This window comes from Solanum lycopersicum, chromosome 8 (assembly GCF_036512215.1).
Source record: "Solanum lycopersicum chromosome 8, SLM_r2.1".
NCBI lineage: Eukaryota > Viridiplantae > Streptophyta > Magnoliopsida > Solanales > Solanaceae > Solanum > Solanum lycopersicum.
This window is the reverse complement of record NC_090807.1, coordinates 56,194,351-56,218,120: the sequence shown is the minus strand read 5'-3', so window position 1 is coordinate 56,218,120 and position 23,770 is coordinate 56,194,351. Positions and strand designations below refer to the sequence as shown.

The window sequence follows — 23,770 nt, the reverse complement described above, 5'->3', positions numbered from 1 at the left end:
GATCAGTAAGAGGTACCTGAGATGTAAAAACAACTCAAAGGCAAATTTGTTAGGGCATATCCAGAGTACAAAATGCATAATATCGCACATAAAACAGGTAAACACACAGGTCACTTTGTTTGAAGATATCTTAACCCACGAATGAGGACGGAAATATATTCTGAACAAACAGGAATTTGTTTGTTTTGACGTCATCTCGGGAAAGATAAATCACGTTAAGCTACGGTCTTCTTGAAGCTGCTTTTCGACATCCGTTGATCTTATCTTCGTGGACGTCGATCTTATCTTCGTATCTCCGAAACACGGAGGAGAATGAAAATTTTTGGTAATAGGGGCCGGGCCGGGAAAGACTGCCTATGTATCTCACGAGGAGAATTCAGGCCCAACGTAGTTCGGATACAAGGATGAAAAATTTTTCATTCATTCTTTCATTGTGATTACAAGGGAATTGGAAAACAACATTGAAATTTCTGGAAAACAACATTTGGCGATTTCTTGTCTTGTGGTGGCGTCATTCCTTTCCTTTCAGACAGTCGAAAATGGAGGCTTGTAGACGATTTCTTCTTCATCGTCCTCCTCAATTACTTCATAGCCGGGGCTACTGTTATCTGTTCCCTGTTCACGGGCGGGATGTTTTCCGCCTTTTAAGTTGTTATGGGTTGCCAATTCTTCGTCGAGTGTCGCACTTCTGGCCAACGACACGGCAGTCTCGATATCTATTTTCGCTTCTCTCGCCTTTCCTTCGTGTATCTCCAAACGAAGCAAGTTCAACCTTTTCCTTAGACTTTCGGTTTCCATCTCAACCTCCTTCTTTCTCTTTATCTGTGATGCCAGATCTTCATCCAAGGTTGTGACCGCAGCTTTGCAGATCGTCGTGGTCATGTCTACTTTGAGTCCTTCTTCTTTAACCCTCTGAATCTCTCGAGTGATTCGTTCGATCTTTCTTCGTAGTTCCTCCTCAGTGAGATCCGTCTGGACGTTCTTGCCTTTGTCCATAGCGGTGATTCAACTTCCCTGGGATGATAGGGCAGTATTTAGGATTCATGGTATAGGAGATGGATTTTTAAGTGAGAAACTTGAGACTAGGGAATTTGGTCGGACGTTTGTAATAGTGACTTCTGTGTACTTTTTGGAGTTTTGGCTAGGAGTGGGTTTACGATGTCCTCATTCAAAGCAACGTAACACATAAGCATTTAAATACATATATATCGTATCCTAATCATGCATGGGGACCCTTTTGTGCCAAGGGTAGGCCTAGCGCATTCGAATGATGTACGTGTGAATTTAAACCAAATTAAAATATTCCCCCCAAAACAATACTTAATAATGAGTAAAATGTTCGAAAAGAGAAATAGACAAACCCACGCAGGGGCTATTTAGAAAGTGCGCTAATATCAGGCCCACGCAAGGGCTAAAATAATGCTAATACAAAGAAAGAAAAACCCGCGCAGGGGCGATGTCCACTACGCTGCTCCGGATGGTCCTGCTCCGTCGTCGCCTTTCTGGTTTTTGTGCTGTTGGAACATGTACCTTAGCATCAACAGAAAACCTTCACCCAGACGACCTTTGTCTTCCAGACTCTCGTATCGCATCCTCTCAATTTTCTGCTGGATCCAGCTGTCGAACTCGTCATACCCTTGCTTCAGTCTCTCGATCTCTTGAGTTGCCCTCTCGAGTGCGTCTTGATTCTCTACGAATTTGGCATAGACCTCATTAGCCTCCTCCTTTAACTCTCGCAATTCGGCCTCTGCTCTGGCCTCTTTGTCTGTCACGCTGCGAAAGCTACGCGGAATCTGAAAGGAGGTATTTTGTATATCTCTTTTCAACCATGCTTTGTAACCTTCATCGTATCCAGCGTTGAATCGGTCAGGAGCGATAGTGTCTTTACCCATACGCCTGGCGTTCTTCCATTCTCTGAGCATCTCTGTAGCGTCGTCCACCCTGTCGTCTCCGATGTCATATACATAAGCACCATAATACGCTTCTCTAGGCACAGTCTGCTTCCTTCCGAACTGTCGCAAGACTCGGAATGGCGCGTAAGGGCGGATCCCTCGAATACCGGGTAGAGGAAGCACGACACATCTTCGACTTTCTACGACAACTTCTTTGGATATGAAGCGGTCAAGCATCCATTGGAGGTCCTCTTCTCTCAACTCGGAGAAAATTTGGGCCCATCTCCCTCTCGTTTTCCGATTGTTCATGTTTGCCCAGAATAACAAGTCGTTCAGGTCCTTGAGGGTGTTCTTGTTGTCGAGAGTGTGCAGTTCTCAAGTTCCAGCACCCTTCGCCAAGTGGCTGAGAATCCACCATTGGAGGAGCAGATTACACCCCTGGAAGTACCGATGTCCCTCTTTGCACTTACCCAAAGCGCGATATATGTCTGACAATATGACCGGGGCTACGGAGTAGTACTTTGTCGTTCCTTGATTCTCGTACCCTTTGAATAGCGTCTGGACGAGTGTTATGACTCTGGTGTTGATACTCAGGCTCGGGCCGTGCAGGAAGACCATTGTTCCCAACAAGGCTATGGCAAACGCCAACGGGCGGAGCTCGTTCCACTCCCTGTAGGAAATTCTAAATTCCCGATTATACGCGGCATAGAAACTCGCGTGTCCAAATCTAACGTACAGATCTCTGAACATTATGTGGGAATCTTGACACCAATAATTGAAATCTTTTCTTAGTCCTAACCAATCCGAGATGTCCTCAACGGAAGGTTTGTTGGGGATAAACACGTCCTCTTGTTTTCGGGCTCTTCTTTCTAGGCCCGTTCCCACCGTGTCTATGCAATCCCTTATCTCTTCTAATGTAGGGGTGATTTCGGCCGTTCCAAAACGGAAGACCATTCTTTGGCTGTCCCAATACCCCGTGAGTACCTCTATCAACTCTGGCCAACCGTCCATGTTGATTAGCTCGGTTAAGGCCCCCACATACTTGTTGAGAGTCCGCCTATGATCTCCGTCTAAGTCGTTGTGCCACATTGTTAGTTGGGGTGGCGCGGAGATGACCATGTTGAATTTGGGGAAGCGTTCCATATCTGCAAAACAGAAACCCGTTAGTCTTTTCCCTACCCCCAAGTTGGTTTTCACACATACACTTTCGAATGTCAAATAATATGATGCGTCGTGAGGTCGAAGACCTTAGACGCGATTTTTGGCGGTTTTTCTACTAAAATGGACTTAATACGCCTTGGGTATTAAGTCGTCCTAGGCTAATGCCTAATTTTGGGTTTTGGTTTCGCTCTAACTTAGGCTTTTCTAGAATTGTTTTCAAATAGACGGTTACCCGAGTTGGACAAACATCGGGGTGGAGCTATCGAATAACGCCGGATGACCGCATTCCGACTATTTATTCGATACTCCCAAATAAATTCTTGGGGTATTTCTGAGAGAAGTCGCGGTAAGCCGCGTAACTTCCGTTTCCTAATGCAACTATTTGCCGTTTGGCGGAATTTATGGCATGAAATGCAATTTCTAAAAACTAAGTATCTAAACAACTAAACAATTAATTACAAGTAGTCAAATAAGTTAGTCTTAGGGTTAGAATCCTCCAAAACGTCCCCAGCGGAGTCGCCATTTTTGTCTTATCGAAAAAATTGATTTCGAAAAGAGTTTGTTTGTTTTTAAGGGTATTTTCGACTTTTAGGAGTCGCCACTTAATTTTTAAGAAAAATCAAGAAAACTTGTTTCTAAACAACTTAAACAGAAAAAATTGTTTTGAAACACTTTTAAGGGGGTTCGGAATTCATATTAGTGTCTTAGGAAGGTGTAAGGCACCTAAGACACTCCGTTAAACACGGTTTTCCAGCGATTAACTTATTTGACTATTTTTGTTAACTTTTGCAATTGAATTTCTTAAGATTTTTATCTAGGCTAATTCTACAAGTTAAAATATTCATTGTTTGGAGATTCAATTTTTTTATTTTTTAAGTTTGATAAAATAGAAGGCGTCGATGGGGTTTGGAGTTTTCTAATCCTAACACTAACGACATTTAGACCACACACATAGGCAAGTAAATAAGAGAGAGAGAGAGAGAGGGAGAGATTCGGGTCCAAGTTTCGGATGCTGTTCGCCTTGGCCGAAACTCGAACCCACCTGCTTTTGGGGTTTTTGACCCATTTTGTACCTGTCCTAATCTAAACAAACAAATAATTACAAGAAAAATAAAAGGGGCAAGGGCTTATGCCCATTACAAATAAAAATATACAAAAATACAAAGAATAAAAGGAAAGTCTTCTAATTCCTCTTCTTCGGATTTTCCACGATCTCCCTGAAATTGGAATTTAACTTCCTACGCCGGTTTTGACGAATTGACTCGGATGATAGAATTTTGAGCCTTTACAGCTCTTCCGAAGGCATAAAGAGAATGGAGTCCTGAAGGCTCGAAAGGAATTTTACATGCAAACCAAACGAAAATACATTAGCGTTTGAGACGACAAACTAATAGCGAGCGAAACATGTTTCGAACTAAACAAACTTTCAGACCATTAAGCAATAAATAATGTGCAAGAAAGTTCAGTTTAAGAGGAAACCCAAGTATCCAAACATGGCACCTCCCATATATAAAAGCGAAGAAAGATAAATAGAAAAATGCGCACGCTACTAGCTATAATCATAATCATGGTTGCATACATTCTATGATCTACAAAGGACTTAACAATATCGAAAGTAACAACCAAAGTATATGGATATCTCCAGACTAAAAAAACCAAGTTTGTAAACAAAACTAACTCTAAACAGTAACCCATTCCTCAAAACATTTGGGCTTCAAAGCCTTCTAATCCTAGACCAATAGTAGATTCAAAATATTGAAAGGAAAAAAAGCATATGATACTCAGTCAGCAAAACATCACACTTGAGGCAATCAAACAAGAGAGTCATGCAACAGACACAACTGTAATATACCTAAACTCACATGCTAACAAAAAAAACGACAGCAAAAGGAAAAATCGATCGTGATACCAGCTAAAGGACGTATACACAACCTACAGTAGTTTACTTCGACCTAGACGAATGATTCGAGAAGATAAATGAATGAAGGTTTTAATCGAGGCGAATAAGTAAAAGAGTAACACATTCTAAGCAAATGGAAGAACACATAGACACAGACCGTGAGTAAAATTTCATAAGAAGAAATATCACATACAGAGCCACATCATGACTAGACAAAGAACTCAACCTAAGGAAAATACTTCAAAATCAATCTTGGCATCACAAAACTACTTGAGGGAAAGAGGAGAATTCATTCATATTTAGCAAACCTTCCCAGAAAATTATTATACCATGAAAATTTCCAACTTAAACAAAACTGAAACTTAACAGAAGCTAAACTCGATGAAACGCCAAAGCATGCGAACTAACATTCAACGGTGGCTCTCCAAAACGAACAAGTCAAGGCCAACATGATAAGACTTCTACCACGGCAAACTTATAACAATAGAAAACAACACATGACGAGCAAATCGAAATGAGACAGAGCTATGACGCATGATACATTGCGGATTCAAATGAGCGAGCAAGGTGTAACATCTCATATTTTCAGCGAACAAACCACAGTTTCGAGTTCCGCTTAGAAAACTGATAGAAAAATGGAAAACATACCTTCTTTGAGGCAGCGAACAGGGACGACGAGCTGAAGAGCGACAACTTCACGTCACAGGTGACTCGAACGGAACTCAGCTTCAGACAAAAGGGGGAACTCGACAGCAATCCAGACGACGAGACAAAGCGAGGGGAGACGAATGGAACACAGGCGGAGTCTACTATTGTCCGTAAATTTCTTTAGAGCGAGCGGAGAAAGAAAGAGAACTCTCTCTCAAAATTTCTCAACTGTTCTTCATGGTTAGACAACAGGAGCAGGATCAAACACAAAAGCTTCTCAAAATTTTTCACAAAATTCCAACACTCTAAATTCTCAAACCAAAATGTCCGACCTAAGTTCTGATTTTCCAAATTTTTTTCGATGAAAATCTCTAACCTCAGAATCGCCAACCCCTTTTTCGGAAGAGGGGTGGGGTTTATATGGAAGAAGATTTAGGGGTTAGGAGGGCGGGGGAATTTCAGGAAAGGTTTGGGGCAAAATCAAAATTCTCCCCCTCAATTCGAAATTCAAAATCCTCCCCCAGCTGGGTTTTGTACCAAAGGCTGCCAAACCTCTGAAGAATGACATCGTTGGACGGCTCGAATTGAGGCTATCGTCCTTGCAAACGACGTGTCCTCGTCTCATTGTCGCAAGGACGAGCAGGTCTGCCACAGCCGAAAGCACTGACAGGCTACGCGGCGTACTGGCGAGAGGAGAGGAGAGAGGGACGCATGAGGGAGAGAGGTCACGTGTGAGAGGGAAGTTTTTTCGTTTTCGGAGTCTGCTTCCTCTGCGTTTTTGTCTGCGTTTCCTGGGTTCTTTGGCGTTTTTCTGTTCTGGGAATTATGGGGAAAGAAAGGGAAGGAGGGGTCGCATGGGAGAGAGGGAGAGAGACGGATAGAGACGCGAGGGAGAGACGCGAGGACAGGTCGCATCTTGGGGAGGGAGATTTCCGTTTTGGGGGGGTCTGTTGTTTCTGCATTTTTTTGGGTTTTCTGTTCTTGACATTTTTTCTGTCTTTTTGGGAATTGTTGGGACGAAGGAAAGGGGAAGAAGAAGGGGGATGGGTCGGATCGGGTCGAATGGGTTGGGTCGGGTAAAGATTTAAAGGGTTTGGGCTGAGGGAAATTTGTGCTGTTGGATAGAGAGTGGGCCTCAGAATTGAGGTGGGGTTGACAAGGGGAAAGGGAAATGGGCCGCTCATTCTTTGGGCCTGGGGCGGCTGGAAAGGAGAGGGGGGGAAATTGGAGTGGGCTGGTAGGTTGGAGAAGGGCCCAATTTCGGCTCTAAAGAGAATAAAAAGGGAAAACAAGTCAAATTTAAGAGGAGTCAATCGATTTAAAATGAAATTGATATAAATTTATTAACGAGCCTAATTATTTATTAACATAATTATTTAAATTATAAAATAATGATTCAAAATATAGTTGTGATTTAAAGTAAACTAGTTTAATAGAATACCTTCTAAATTTAAGATATACATATATACATACATATATATATATATATATATATATATATATATATATATATATATATATATATATATATTTTCAAGATTTATAAAACTAATTAACTTAAATAATTTGAAAAACTCACGAAGCTCGATAATTAATTTATACCGACGCGGGTCAAAAATTGGGTGTCAACACCGTCGCAGGCACGACGGGCCGTCACAGTCTGCGTAACCCTGCCTGGATTGAGTACCGTCGTGGTGCATATAGCAGAGTTCTTGTGCTGCACCAGTGGCTATCTTTAATCTCTTTTGCCAATCCAGGGCCGGGGTACTACTTTGACCCAATGATACTGCACTTTTCTTTCTGTGAAGCCATTTGTCGAGGCTTTGTTTCTCAAAGCATTCATAGACTAGAAGCTTTCTGTCTAAACTTGAGATGCAACACATGAGCTTGACAATGTTGTTGTGTCGAATGCTACCAAGTGTTCTAACTTCTGCCAGGAACTCCTTTTGGGGTCTTCCACCTGATTTTTCTCCATGCCCGATGCTTTTAACAGCATAAGTATTGCCTGTTTGGTCGATCACAGCTAGATAGACCTTCCCTGATCCTCCATTTCCTATTATGGTTTCATCTTTCAAACTAGATAAAATGTTTTCTATAGTCACCTTCAACTTCTGAAATGAAATGAACTTCATGTCATCTTTGACATCGTGCTTCTTTGTTTTCCACCAATGCTTTCTTGTTCTGTAAAAGATCCATGATAACTGTATAACTACCCCAACTCCTACAATAGGAATAATCAAGTGTTGTGATCTCAAAAGTTTTCGATTGTTGGATGAAGAAGAAAGATTGGACTCATCAAAGCAATTCACTTCATATGTTAGCTTAACAAATTCAGAAGAAATCCTTCCTGAGAATTTGTTGGAACAAAGCCTTAAAGTATTTCTAGGCCTAAGATGTGCTATACTTTTTGAAATATCTCCTGTAACTGATTATACGATAAATCCAAAACATCCAGTTCAGCTGAATTTGCAAGTTCATTTGGTATAGAACCAGTCAATTGGTTATGTGAAAGATCCATATCATACAAACTAAACAAGTCCATTTCATCAGGTATCACACCGGACAAGTAGTTGGAACTTAGCAACAGGTGATGCAAATTATGCAACTGAAATAACTTGCTTGTAATCGAACCGCTGAGAGAATTATGTGACAGATCTAATTTCAAAAGATTTTTCAAGTTCCCAATATCTTCTGGTATCGAACCGTTCAAGTGATTCTCAGAAAGATCAATATTTTCCAGTTGAGATGATATTCGTTTTGGTATCTCACCAGACATGTTACCATTAAGATACAAACTGAGTAATTGTTTCATCCCAAATAACTCACCTGGTATGCGGCCGCTCAGAAAATTCTTGGACAAGTCCAAATGTTGCAACATTGAGCAATCTTTCAGGCCTACAGGTATAGTTCCTGAAATGATGTTGTTGGAGAGATCAATGAAGGTAAGGTTGTTGAGCTCACATATTATTGGTAATGTTCTTTTCTCCAAGAGTTTATTGTGTCACTACCATGTCATTGTTGCATGAAACTCCTGACCAATGCTTCCCTTTTCATTTGGTTATGAATTTATAAAGACTTCAATAATAAAATTTGTGTGGAACACGAACAGTCAAGTCAACCTAGTAGCTGTCCCTTGAAACAGCAAGCAAATAAAAAAGATAATGCAACGCCCATTGGGGGTGGGGACTGGAATAGGAATAGCATGTGTAACCAATTAACAAATAACAAGTCAACTTTGCTGGCATTTACCATTCACAGTCAGCTATAATTTTTGTCTATGTTGACAGACTTGTGATGTATGATACACGGTTTCTTCAAAGCTAAGAGGTTGTAGGGAATAATGAGGTAGTTAATTACTACTTACTACAGCGATATACTCAGAGAGTAGGGTCTCCATTTGAGATAGGAAATCGAGTCTCAAATCAAGAATCAGGAGTTGGATCCCGCATTAGTATGGAGAATAGATATCGAGTTAGGGTAGAAAGTTGAGGTGTGAGGTTGAAAAATAGTTTTGAAAAAATGTTTTCAAAAACATTTAAGTCAATCAAACATGAAAAAATTGAAAAATATTTCGTGGAGAATGTTTCCTTTCATATCATCATTTTCTGGTATAGGCAAAGATCTTCTTGCTTTGCTATTTCTTTCTTGGCCACAAAGGTCAGTCAAGTCAACTTTTGTTTCTTTTCTTTTATAAAATTTAACACTTTCGTTTCAGTGTCGACTACAACATTCATAACATGTTCACTGACTTGTGTTGTATGATAATGATACACGGTTTCTTCAAAGCTAATTAATGATCCAATCAAACACTTGGAAAAATAAAAATACAACAAAGAAATTGTAGAGAATGAGGTAGTATATACTTCACAAAAAGAGTACAATCAAACCAAAGGAACCATGAAAATTGATCATATTCATGTTGTAAAATCTACATTTTCATTTCCCAGGAAACAAGTTTACCTTTTCATTGTCTCGTTACTTGCCTTAACACATTTCCAGGGCTGTTTACAGAGTGACATCTACGAAAAGGAGAAGAACATTATGTTGGAGCTGAACCAACTATGGGGATTTCAGAAATTATGGGATTCCAATTCCTCACACTGCAGTTGGTATGGTATAGGCTGCAGAAATGGTTCTGTTACAAGCATCTCTATTCAAGATGTGAACAATTCCACCAATCCTATGTGAACTCAAAAGCCTGTATATTTGATAGACCTGAAAACCAACTATATCAGAGGAGAATTTCCCATCTCCTTGTTAGAATACGTGCATACACTGATCAATGGACCAAGTCTCTTGACACACTCGAAATAAGAATAAAAAGTAGGAAAACACATAAAACAACACAAGCAGTTTACGTGAAAACCTCCTTGCTCAAGGGAGTAAACCATGACCTATCACACATGATTTTCAATCGTTTTCACTAGTCTTCACAAGCAAAAGTGAAATCCGATTACAACCAAGTGAGAAGAAGTTATTAATCTCACAACCAAGCAACAACTCTATTGCTTGAAGAGCCAAAGCAAATTTTACTCTACCCGCTAAGCTATCACTACTCGACAACTTAGGATTCACTAAGCAACACGCAGGTTGTCCACTAAATCACCACACTCCGGATGACTTAGAATTTGACTAAGCAACACACAAGGTTGCCCACTAAATCAATTGGACACAACTAACTTAGGTTTTTCAACAAACCAAAACAATCTGATTCCTTTGTAGATTATGATCAGATTTACAATTTAAGTGTCACGACCCAAATCCAGGCCGCGACTGGCACCCACACTTACCCTCCTATGTGAGCGAACCAACCAATCTAACCTTCACATTTCAATATAATATCAACAGAAAGTAATGCGGAAGACTTAAACTCATTAAATAAAGACCAATTCATTAACTTCTAAAATTCAACATCTATTATTCCCCAAAATCTGGAAGTCATCACCACAAGAACATCTACTTTAAACTACTAATTCTAAGAGTTTCTAAGAAGCTAAAATACATAAGAAGCTAGTCCATGCCGGAAGTTCAAGGCATCAAGACTTGAAGAAGAAGATCCAGTCCAAGCTAGAAGCATTAGCTCACCCTGAATTTCCGATGTAGTAAGACTGGCTTGAATTACTGTTGAGTTGAAGACGATGGCACATTTGCTGCATTCCACAAATAAACAAGAAGAAAACATAAAAGTAGGGGTCAGTACAAAACACGGGTACTGAGTAGATATCATCGGCCAACTCAAAATAGAAATCAATATATACCAAGTAATATCATAAAATCAACTATGATACTCAACATGTAGCAATCAACAAATACTATATCATTAACAATTACCGTCAAGTTCACACATGAGGACTCAAGCCTCGATACCATACTCATTTGGGAATCATGTTCATTAGATTGAGTATATTAACATCTTTCAAGATTCATTATCTTTATTTCTCTTGTGTCGGTACGTGACACTCCGCTCCCTCAATATTCATTAATCCTCTTGTGTCGGTACGTGACACTCCGATCCCTTAAATCTATGTGTCGGTTCGTGACACCCGATCCCCTAAATCTACGTGTCGGTTTGTGACACCCGATCCCCTAATTCTACGTGTCGGTTCGTGACACCCGATCCTCTAATACTACGTGTCGGTTCGTGACACCCGATCCCCTAATTTTACGTGTCGGTTCGTGAAACCCGATCCCCTAATCTCCTTCCATCAATTCATCAAGCCTTCTTTCTTACCAAGGCATCATCAATCCCATTATTTTAGTTCATCACGCCTTCTTTTATACCAAGGCCTCATTATTAACAAAGAGATTAAGATTTTGCAAGATTTGGGATTCAATAACTTCATCATGCTTATATAATCACAATTATATAATTACATTCATGCAAGCATACAATTAAGCACATAGCAGGGTTTACAATATTATCAATACATATCATTCTCTATTAAGAGTTTACTACGAATATCGTAAGAGAAACCATAACCTACCTCCACCGAAGAATTGCGATCAACAAGTTATCTTCTCAAAATCCTTGCTATCCTCTTCGTTTCTCTCTCTCTCTCTACTCGTTCTCTTTCTTTTTCTGTCTCTTTTAACCCCCAAGTAATTAGGCTTATCAACATTAACCCACTAACTTTATAATTAAGGCAAGAATAGTCAAAAACGTCCCTTAAAACGTATCAAGAAATCCGACCCAGACTGGAATTTCGCAGTCTGTGACGGCCCGTCGCGCCTGCGACGGTCCGTCCTGCTGCCCGTCACAGAGTTCAGAGACTCAATTTCTCTGAAGAATCTGTGACGGTCCGTCCTGCCATTCCGTTACGAAGTTCAGAGAGTCGATTTCAGTACCCAATTTTCAGTTTTTCTAAGTGTTTTGAAACGAGACCCTGCGACGGTCCGTCGTGGGGTCCGTCGCCTCAGCCTGTTTTTCCAGAAATAAAATCTGCTGCTCAAAACGACTAAACAGGTCATTACATTAAGTGCATAAGACACTAAGCTCTAAATACAACAAGACTCTTTAGCACTTCATCTGGTTCCTTGTTGATGAGAAGTGTTCTTCCTCATGGGCGGACCCACATGCACTTATGAGGGTGCAGGTGCACCCGATAACTTTTTTAAAATAATCGTATATATATATGTATAGACAATTGATAAAATAAACATATATTAAATTGTGCACCTTAACAACCAAAAATTTTTATGGGTACACTGGTCGAATGCGCGAATCTTTGCGCAGTTCGATTTTCAGCGGAAGCATCTAAGCTCTAAATACAACAAGACTCTTTAGCACTCCATCTGGTTCCTTGTTGATGAGCAGTGTTCTTCCTCACGGGCGGACCCACATGCACTTATGAGGGTGCACGTGCATCCGGTAACTTTTTTGAAAAACTCGTATATATATGTATAGACAGTTGATAAAATAAACATATATTAAATTGTGCACCTTAACAACCGAAATTTGCTATGGGTACACTGGTTGAATGCGCGAATCTTTGCGCAGTTCGATTTTCAGCGGAAGCAACAATTTTTTGCTTAAAATTTTGAAGCCTTTTCTATGAGAAAATGATCAAAATGGTCCTTAATATTTTTTAACTTAAAATTTAAAGCATTTTCTTTGAGAAAATCATATAAATGGTCTCTAATATGTGGGGGTTGCCTTATTTTGATCCTTAATATATCTTGCATGATCCATATAGTCAATTTGATCTTTTCCCTAAAAGTAAAAAGTCATCAAAATTTTGTGTTAAGTTTAAATCTGAGTTCTACTAAAAAATAAATCCAAAAGCTTTCTCGTTCCACTTCTAAGCCATAGCGGAAAAGTTTTTCCATTTTTTCCTTTTTCATCTCAATCAAATTTCACTTTCTTAGAAATTCCAAAGAATATATATAAAAAAGTGATTTGTTGCAAAGAATCATTCCCAAATTAAAACTCATTTTTGCCGCCTCATTTGGCCACACCTCCTTTCTTAACTACCTTTTTTGTCATCCGGTTTCATTCTTTTCAAATTGAATTTAAAAACAAATAATTTTCCCTAACACAATTCTTAACCAAATATAAGACTCCAAAATTAAAGTCCTACTCCTATTATCTCTGTGTAAATTGACAAGTTTTTCTCTATAAGTTATTTTTTTACAATAATTTGTTGTTGATTCTTTTGCTTTGAGATTGATAGATTTTTGAAAAAAAATAGTTCTTCTCAATCAAGAGTTAGTTTCAGAGACATGGTTTAAGGATTCATTTTCTAGATGGTTGGAGTATAACATGAAAAAAAAATGTTGTATTTTGCTTATGTTGTTAACGTTACCCTTCTGCTACTCCTAGCCTTACCCTTGTGACTTATAGATTTTTAATTAATTTTTTAAATGTGTAAATTTTATTTTTTAAAAATTAAATATTATAAATTAAAATTTATAATTAAAATTAAAAGTTTAATTCTCGAAATTTGAATGAGGTAATAAGATGAAAAGATAATTTTTTTGTAAGAAAAGATGATCTTCAAGTTTCTAACTTATAATAATTCTTGCAATATGTTTTTTAATTTAGGAAAAAGTAAAGTAAAGGCCAATTTAATTAAACCACTTCTAGTATTGAGGATAAATCAGGAGTTAGAAAACATTAACTATAATATAAAAATTGAGATCTTTAACCAAATCATGTCCCACACGCAATAATTCTTGCAATATATTAATTTGTTCATTAGCCTGTTGGAAATTCATTCTGTCTATTGAAGAAGGGAAAAGGGTCTGATATACCCTCAACTTTGTCATTTGAAGCTGATATATCCCTCGTTATAAAAGTGGCTCATATATGCCCTTACCATTATACAAACGGCTCACATATATCCCTGCCGTTACAAAATGGCTCACATATACCTTTCATTTAACGAAAGTTAAAAAATTAGTTTTAAATTTATATTTATTACTTCTATTTTTTTTAAAAATATTTAGGGTATATATATTTCTTTTATCAAAGTTCAAGGTATATTTTAATTTTTTTCATACATAAATTATTTTTTGACTTCTTTTATTATAATTATTTGAATTTCTTATTCTTATTTTTTTCTTTCATTCCTTAGTTTAAAGAATAAAAAATTAAACTTTTTTTTGTTTATTGTAATTTAATTTCGTATTCGAAGAAAAAATTTGGACATCTACAATAAGTTTTACAAGAATATTAGTGAAACATAAATAAAATTTGATTATCAAAATAATAATTATAAATTAGTCATTGAAACAAAAAAAAAGTCAAAAGATATGTTTGGCGAGGATTAATTTACTCATATGGGATTATATTTTTTAGAAAAAAATAATATAAATTTAGATTAAAATTATTTTTTTTTCATTTCCGTTAGAGGAAAAGGACATATATGAGCCATTTGTTTACAAGTAGGGGTATATATGAGCCACTTTCATAACAAAGGGTATATCAGCTCTAAATGACAAAGTTGAGTATTTTAATTTTTTTATTATGACTGTTATATGATATGAATATCAAATAAAAAGAAAATATTTCAACAAAGTTTTGTTCAATTAAATTTGGGTTATACACGTCTTATGTTTCCTTTGTTTTTCAATATTCTCTTCTATTCTAAAAATCTCTAAAATTCCGTATTTCTCCTAATTCTAAATTATTTTATAATGTGTTCAACCTACATATTATGTAATTTAGTTTATTTTATAATGTATTAGAGCTAGTTTTTAATGTATCCAAGCTACATATTATGTGTCTCGTTTATTTTAGTTTTTAGGGATTAATGTAATTACAATCTAACTTAAGGATAAATTGTAATTTCATATTAAAACTACTTAATTTCTAATGTTGTTCTTTTTAGGGCAACTTTCACATATAGCAAACAAAAAATTCATATTTGTATGCTATAGCAAAGTTTGCATAATTGCGCTCCATATCAAACATAAAACTGTATAATTTGCTATACATATACAATTGTATAATTCGCTGGCCTAAATTGTATAATTCGCTGGCCTATTTCGCTGGAATTGTATAATTCGCTATCCTATTTCGCTACGATTGTATAATGCACAATTGTATAATTCGCTGCCTATTTCGCTGCAATATTTTTATAAAAATTGTTTTGCATACAGTTAAATCGAATTAAAATGTATGTATATTGCATAATTATAAGTGTATAACAAGAAGATATATGTTTTTCTCTCGCTTTATACAAAAACAGAAATACAATATATACACTTCTGTTGTATAAAGCTAGAGAAAATTGTATTTCACTGCAATTGTATAATTTGCAATTGTATAATTTGTTGGCCTTTTTCTCTGCAATATTTGAAGTAAAATGTTTGTAAATTGTATAATTAAGTGTATAACACGAAGATATATATTTTTGCATGTGTATATACAATTTTCTCTCGCTTTATACAAAACAGAAATAGAATTATACACTTCGGTGTGTAAAGCGAGAGAGGCGAGCGAGATTTCTGGGAGAGAGACGCTGGCAAATTTTAGCTAATGTTTGCTATAAAACACAATTAAATCAAATCCTAGTTATTCCATTTATTTTAGGTTATTAGTTTGCTATTATATATAATTTTCCATTCTTTTTAAAATAACAATATTTAATCTAAAGTATCACTCAATTAAGCCCAAATGTGGTTTTATGGGCTAAACATTTCGTGCTATACAAAGAAAAAAACAGTCAAAAGTAATATATGGACCTTACTTTTCAAATGTTAAACTCATGAATTCACAACATATTATAAGATTTTAACTCTAATTAATAAAGGGCAAATTATATATAATAGCAAATTGTTAATTTAAATTAAATAATATAACTACAGTTTAATTTAATTGTATCTCATAGCAAACTATTGTCAATTCGTCTCTCCCTGAAATTTTCGCTCGCCACTCTCCCTCTCTCTCTCCCGGCATTCTCCAATCTCTCCCTCGCCACTCTCCCTCTCTCGCTCACCAGTCTCTCCCTCGCCGCTTTCGCTTTAAACAAACACAAATGTATAAATTGTGTTTATGTTTATATAAAGCGAGAGAAAAATTTATATACACATCGATATACATATATTTTTGTTCAATACATGTATAATTATGCAATACTTATATTTTCCCACCTTGTTCTCTGTTGTCCTTGTCTCTTTATACAAACACAAATTATAGAAAATACAATGTATAATTTATGTTTGTACATAGTGAGTGAGAGTGTGTGTGAGAGAGATTTGATATACAAACGTTTTATTTTGATGCAATTACATACAAATTCAAATTTTATGCTTATGTACAAACACATAAAATTGAATTGCTGCCAATGATTTATACAAACGAGAGGCTGACAACGATTTACACAAATGACATGCTAGCGAAATTATACAAATCTAAAGAGGAGCCAGCAAGTTATACAATCCGATGCTCCCTAGCAAATTTTAATTAAAACTATAACATACAAATATAATTTTTATATTTGCTATACGTGAAAGTTGTTCATTAATAAACTCTAATTAATGTTTATACAAATTCTTCCCTTTATTATTACATTTCACAAGGAATTATGCATTTTCAACTTGCATATGGTGTCACTTAGATTATATCTCTAACATAGTTACTTTGGGCGATATGACGTCGTTTCAGTTGGTACAACTTGTCTTGCATTACCACATATATACAATAATAAATTTCATCACACTCATTTTAATTAATCAACTAATTAGCATAAATAATTCGAGTATACTTGTTGTTACCTTATAATAAACTTCTAGCTTCCTTTTGCGTACCTTATATTCTCTCTTTAATTGCTGAAAAGTTCTTCTACATCTATTTTAATTTACGGTGAAGTTAAAATAAACGAAAAAATTAATCACGTAATCTCACGATGAGGTATGAAAAGAAAAAAATATATGCCTCGATAAAACATGATTAGTATACAATTTTGTGATGCGTGAATATTTTATGATATATTCTTTATCTTTCACAAAAATATCGACTTGTAAATAACCATATTTAAGTAAATTCTAGATAAGCCAATAGTCATGTAAGAGCATCTTGCAAGCCATCAATTACAACAAGTTCGTTCTACAGGATTAATGTTTGGATAATTGATATTGATTTTTTTAATTTAACTGATCGTAACATGTTAATACATATAAATTATATTGATAGTGTAAAAAATTCTTTATATTAATGATGATTAATTACCCTTCTACGTTTTCAGCTCGGCAATATTCCATGAACTTCGTACATTCAATTTTAACTTTCTCGGCTCCAATGCTGCATACAATTAATCATGAAAAAAGTTGTTTAACAAGTTATCATTTACATCTAGTTTTATCATATAACCCTCTTGTTAATTTCTAACCTTGAACTACTGCCCTTAAATATCCAACAAATTAAATATTTATATTAATTAATCAGTGCATTAAATATGTTCAAGAGAAAATTAAAACTTACATTGATGGATCAATGTTATGGATTAACCTAGCTGAATCATTATAAAACAAAGTAACAACTTCTTCCACAAAGTTAGGAGTAACATCATCTTGTAGCTCTTCCAACTCAGTAAATTGCTCATCAACATATCCCTGCACCTATTCAAGTGACTCAACGACTATCTAATTAAAATTGTCCCATTTCGAATAGTTTAAGGAAAAAAAATTAGTCTTTTTTTGTTTGTTTGGAGTAGCAGTAACTAAATTTGAATTTTGTAGGTTGTAGAACTCATCTCAGTTCAACATGATTCTTTTCATACTCGAAATATAACTTTAAGAGTCCAATGCCAGTGCCCTGTGCTGACTCAATGGGTCAGAATTACACAAAAGATGTTAGTGGTGGCCAATACAAAACTAAAAAATTGTCTATATATTCCTCCTAAATTAGTGGTTGTTGAAAACATCATATCACCATAAGTATACTAATATTCAAAGCTATGAAAAATGAGTACTAATTTTATATATTTTCCTTGACTTAGCGATAGCTACGATAACTTGGACTGTACATGCAACTCTCTGCATATGCTACTAGGTTATGCGGTTGAGGTAGACGAGTGGCCAAGCCTGTTGAGCAACAAGAAGTGAACATAAATACTATATTTGATAGATACATGTTGAAAAAAGAGTGATGAAGTTCTCTAGTGACAAGATTGTAGAGGCGAAAAATACCAAGTTCATATGCTTTGGCTGCAATGTGAGCTGAAATCTTCCTTGTGTTGGCAAATGGTTGGTATATTAATCCCTTCTCCAAGTTCTCTTGATTTGTTTCTGCTGCTAAAGCTTCTGCTGTTCAGATGAAAGAATTTGGAGATAGAAATGTAAGATTTTACGAGGATTAAAGGCACCACCTTGGTGTAAAGGTATCAAGGATTCCAATTCAAGGAAAACGTTTACAGCAGCATATGCACAGAAGTTATTATCAGAAAAAAATCGAGATATAGAAGTTGATCAGAACGCGAATGCACCAGATATTATCTTAAATAGTAGAACAACATTTTGCACAACTTAAAGGCTGCCAGGAGCATGTCATCATGAACACGAATAGAACCAGATATTATTAGCCCCAGACCCAAACCAGGGAAGATGTATGCGTTATTTCGCTAGAGAGAAATTGAATACCTAATGTTATGAAATTTAAATGTATTTAGGAAATATGTAAAGCCATATGTTTTGTAACATTTCAGACCTGACCAGACACGAAGACGTTCCCTTTGTACTCAACTGGAGCGAAAGGTCTCCCGCTAGCAAAAATTGCCCGCCCCAGTATGGATATGGGAAAATTTTAGAACTATAAGAAAACAGAACATTTGCGAAGACGAACATTGACAGAGTAATACCAACTTCACACATAAAAGATGGACTGTCCAATTTACGTCTAAAGTTAACCCCAAAATATATGCTTATCATTATATTGCAAGGTAAATCAAAGCATATAGTGGTATATAACATTGTAGATGTATTCTAAATTAAAGCGGAACAGAAAATTTAGAATGCATCTACAATGTTATCAGCCCTAAATTCTGTTAAAGAAGCAAACATGTGTCGTCTTATGATTGTATCTATCAATTACTTATATTCATAGTACTATCAATGAGAAAACGATCAAATATATTATCTTCCTCTACTCTCTTCTTCCTTTCTCTATTCTCTTCTTCCATTTTCAACAGTCCAGTGACAAGTACATTCACCCTTAAATCTATGCTTACTGTCTAATTGCAAGGTAAACCAAAGCATATCGCGAGCGGTATGTAACATTGTAGATGCATTCTAAATTAAAGAGTAGTTACGACCAACTAGCATGCTTGAAAACTTAAATCTCCAGTGGAACAGACAATAGATAGAACAATTGGAACATATTAATATGGCTGACAATTATAAATACAGAATTAACATCTTACTTCAGCTGCTTCTTCTTCAACAGGTTGCCTGTCATGCCACCACTTGGCAAAGGGGCAATATTTCTGTCTGATCTAATTGACCCATGACCCTTCATACCAAAAAATATCAACTTCGTTTTCTCCACAATTCTGTTCTGTGCTTCCCTTATTCTCTGTTTCTGTCTCACTTTTTCAAATTCCTTCTTCTTCCTCAACCTCTTCTCTTCCCTAGTCTCGTTGGAATTTTTCACTGGCAATGGAGCTGTTTGTTTAAATCGAACAGCCTAAGAAGGTGGGTGAGGACACGAAGAAGGAGGAAGCAGACGGAATCGTGGCTCAGAAGGTGGAGGAGGGGACGAAGGTTGATACCGATTTACTAGCGGAGAGAACAGTGGCTGAGACGGTTGAGTAAAAGATGAAGGAGGAGGAGGAGAAGGTGGAGGTGGGCACGGTGTCGGAGAAGGTGGAGGAGGAGGAGGCTGTGGATACAAGGAATCCGGCGGAGGCGGCCGCAGATATGGATGTCTCGACAGTGGAGGAGGAGGGATGAATTGGTACGAGTATGGCGAACCCTCGTTCACCCGATAACCCCAATTCTGCCTGAACTGAGACATCGGCAAATTGTTATGCGGCGGCGGTGGGAATGACGAAGAAGTTAGAATTCTACAGAACACTTATGTTTTGATATTGTGGTGTTTTTGGAAATTGTAGACACTTATAAGAACTTAACTTCCAAGAACATTATATCAAATAAAAAGTGTAAGGCTTTGTAGATTTCTACCTCTTGGTTATTTCTACCGTCGCATAACAATTCGCTATCATCATTATGTCTCAATTCAGGTAAAATTGGGGTTATCGAGTGAAAGAGGGATTGTCATATTCGTACCAATTCATCCCTCCTCCTCTAATGTCGAGAAATGCATATCTGCGGCAGGAGCCATTACTGAATTCCTTGTATCCACATCATCCTCCTTCTCTTTCATTTCCTTCTCCACCTCTCTGACACCGTGCCTACCTCCAGCCACTTCTCCTTCGTCTTTTTCTACATCGTCTCAGTCACTGTTTTCTTCGCTGATAAATCAGTATCCGCCTCCCTCCCTTCCTCTGCCTTCTCAGCCACGATTCCGTCTTCTTCCTCCTTCTTCGTGTCCTCACCCACCTTCTCAGACTGTTCAATTTAAACAAACAGCTCCATTGCCAGTGAAAAATTCCAACGAGACTAGGGAAGAGAGGAGGTTGAGGAAGAAGAAGGAATTCGAAAAAGTGAAACAGAAATAGAGAATAAGGGAAGCACAGAACAGAATTGTGGAGAAAACGAAGTTGATATTTTTTGGTATGAAGGGTCATGGGTCAATTAGATCAGACAGAAATATTGCCCCTTTGCCAAGTGGTGGCATGACAGGCAACCTGTTGAAGAAGCAGCACCTAAAGTAGGACATTAATTTCTCCTCTTCTACACTGAAGAAATTCATATTCATCACCTTGTCAGAATTGAAAAGTATGTTTGGAACTTACTTGCTCTATTTTTTGTTGGATATTGGGTTTGAAATACCCAATTCTTTATTTTGAGAATACAGATGTACCATTCTTGATTCGATTCCAACAATGGAAAACAACTAGACTAATTTCAGTCTCATTTATAATTAATTAATGAATGATTTCACCTAATAACTCGAAAATCTATTTGATACTTTTTCTTTATTTTAAAAATGAGAGTTAATTAGTTGAATTTTAAACTTTAATAATTTGATGAAAACATATTTAAGAAAGACCTATGACTTGGTAAGATGGAAATTTTGGAGGAAGCACTAATTGGATATGAATTTCCTAAAAGCTCTACATAGTTGGTAATGAATGATATGCGTAACTTCACTATATTTTACCGTAAAAGTAAATGTTGAAGGGCATGATTTTTTTTTGGCAAGAGAGGTTTACGACAAGGGGATCTAATGTCTTCTCTCTTCTTTGTCCTAGTAATAGAGTTTTTGTCGAGGGTCTTAAAGTGAATGAATACATGGCTTTCATTTTTCATCCAATGTGTAAGCATCTGAATTTGACTCATTTAAACTTTATCGATGATCTAATGATATGTTGTAAATGTGACACTAGTTCTGTGGCTAGAAAGATGGAAGCTTTAACTCATTTTAGTGAAGCAACGAGTTTTGTGGCCAATGTAGATAAATCTAACTTGTTTGTAGTCGGATTAGACCATAGGAACTTTCGGACAATTCTTAGGATTGACTGGGTCCCTCTAGGACATCTCCCGATGAGATATCTTGGCTTTTATTAGCCTCCAAGAAGTGGAAGAGAGTGGATTTTCAACTACTGATAAATAAGATCAATAACCGGTTAAAATTGGTTATATCTTATGCTGGTAGAATTTAAATTGTGACTGTCGTTTTGCTCTCTATACATAATTTATAGGGGTTTGTGTTCATTCTACCCCAAAGTATTCTCAAGGAGGTTGATAGAATTTGTAGGAACTATCTTTGGGTGAGTAATGAAGAGATGAGGAAAGTATCGCATAGGAGAAAATTTGTTGTCCAAAGGAGTTTGAAAGGTTGAATGTTAAGGGCTGCAGTAATTGAAATATTGCATGAATAGGCAAATTGTTATGGCAGTTATCAGAAAAACAAAAATATTTTGTGGGTGAAATGGGTACATGAGATCTCTATAAGGAATGATGATTCCATTAGGGAACATATTTTGCCTCTAGATTGCAGTTGGTATTTGAAAAATTTAAATATATTGTCGAACAACAAGAGGAACTGGTAATTACAAGGCAGGTGTAATCTAACTTATTTTGTCCAATATTCAATCTCTGCCAGCTACAAAGCAATGCTAGGTGAATTGAACTGGCTAAAGATAGTTTATCTTATTTGGACTTTTGTAGCACAGCCAAGACCTTGAATGATAATTTGATTAGCAGTACAAGACAGACTACTTACCAAGAAGAGGGTGTTATGTTTGAACATTCCTATTGATAATGAGATATGTTGTTTATGCCACAGCCAAGTAATGGAGACCCAGTTGCATCTCTTTACCCACTTCACTTGGCTGGGACAAGTGAAAGCTATTATTACCTTGTGCTAACATACATGTGTATACAAGTGAGGTGCAATAGGTACTAGAAAGAATCAAGAGAAAACAGTGGAGTCGATTCTGTAAAGAAGTGATTGCAGCAGTTTGGCGTGTCATAGTTTACCACACTAGGAGGAAAAGAAACTGGAAGTTGTATAGAGTGATTGCAGTAGTTTGGAGTGCCATAGTTTACCACACTTGGAGGGAAAGAAACTGGAAGTTATGTAGAGGCACAATTGTGAATAGTAACATAGTAATTACACAGATAAACATCAGAATTTATGGAAAGAATGACATTGTTTATGGGATCTAAAAAGGCTAATAGAAGTAATAGGTTGAGTCAACATTTTTCTATGTAACTATTTTCTTGTTCAGTTGGAGGCTTAAAGACATAAAACCTTCGTAGAATGTGGCTATGGATTTAGGTGCTCTATAAATGTAATGGTTCTTTTGTTTGTTAATTTACATTTTACCAAAAAACCCTAATAATTTTTTTAAAACATTGACCTATTTTTTTTATCTTTTGTTTTGTTTGATATTCATGGTAAGTGCAGAATATCCATCAATCAATAAATAAAATGAATATGTGCAACTGATACTTATCGGAATCGCTCGGAAAAAAAATCGCCTTCCATTTGTCAGATCAAAAAGTCAGCAAAAACCATATGTTTCTGATTCATCTATTGTCCTGCACTCAAAAATCACAAAAACTTTAATTTAGAAAGAGATTACAACCTTGAGTAAAAAGTAAATCGGTACCACTGACCTTATCGAAATCATCATCTATTTTTAAGGTCAAAGAGTCGGCAAAAACCCTCCGTCTTCATTTCTCCAACACTCAAAAACCACAAAAATCTAAAGTAAGATTTCAACTTTGGTAAAGAAAAATAATCAATCAAATCAAGTAATCAAATAAATTTGTATCACTGTTACTTACCGATTATCGAAATTGACAGATAGAAATCATTGTTATTTCTAGGGTTAAAGAGTCGGCAAAACCCCTTCGTTCGTGATTCTCCTGCACTTAAGAGCCACAAGAAAATAAACATATAAATAAAATTGTCATATACCTATTGATATTTTCAGTTATATAAGTAGAAAATAAATAATATTGTTATATTGATCCACATTTATTTGTTACAGATGTTTCTTTGCTGGCACAAATTATATTTACTTATAAAAAATCTTAATATTTTATTAGTTTAAAATATATTTAAGTAACTTTAAAGATCATTAAAAGGTTCAACTTT

At 36.3% G+C, this 23,770-nt stretch overlaps 1 long non-coding RNA gene across 1 annotated transcript; it reads right to left on the bottom strand.

Annotated features, from left to right (window-relative positions):
* Positions 1 to 17,763: 17,763 nt before the first annotated feature.
* LOC101246745 (uncharacterized) lies at positions 17,764 to 20,203 on the bottom strand. Its single transcript, XR_742821.4, has 3 exons — positions 19,461 to 20,203; positions 18,232 to 18,348; positions 17,764 to 18,126 (listed from the first exon to the last, which is right to left on the bottom strand). It is a non-coding gene; the product is annotated as an uncharacterized lncRNA (long non-coding RNA).
* Positions 20,204 to 23,770: the final 3,567 nt, after the last annotated feature.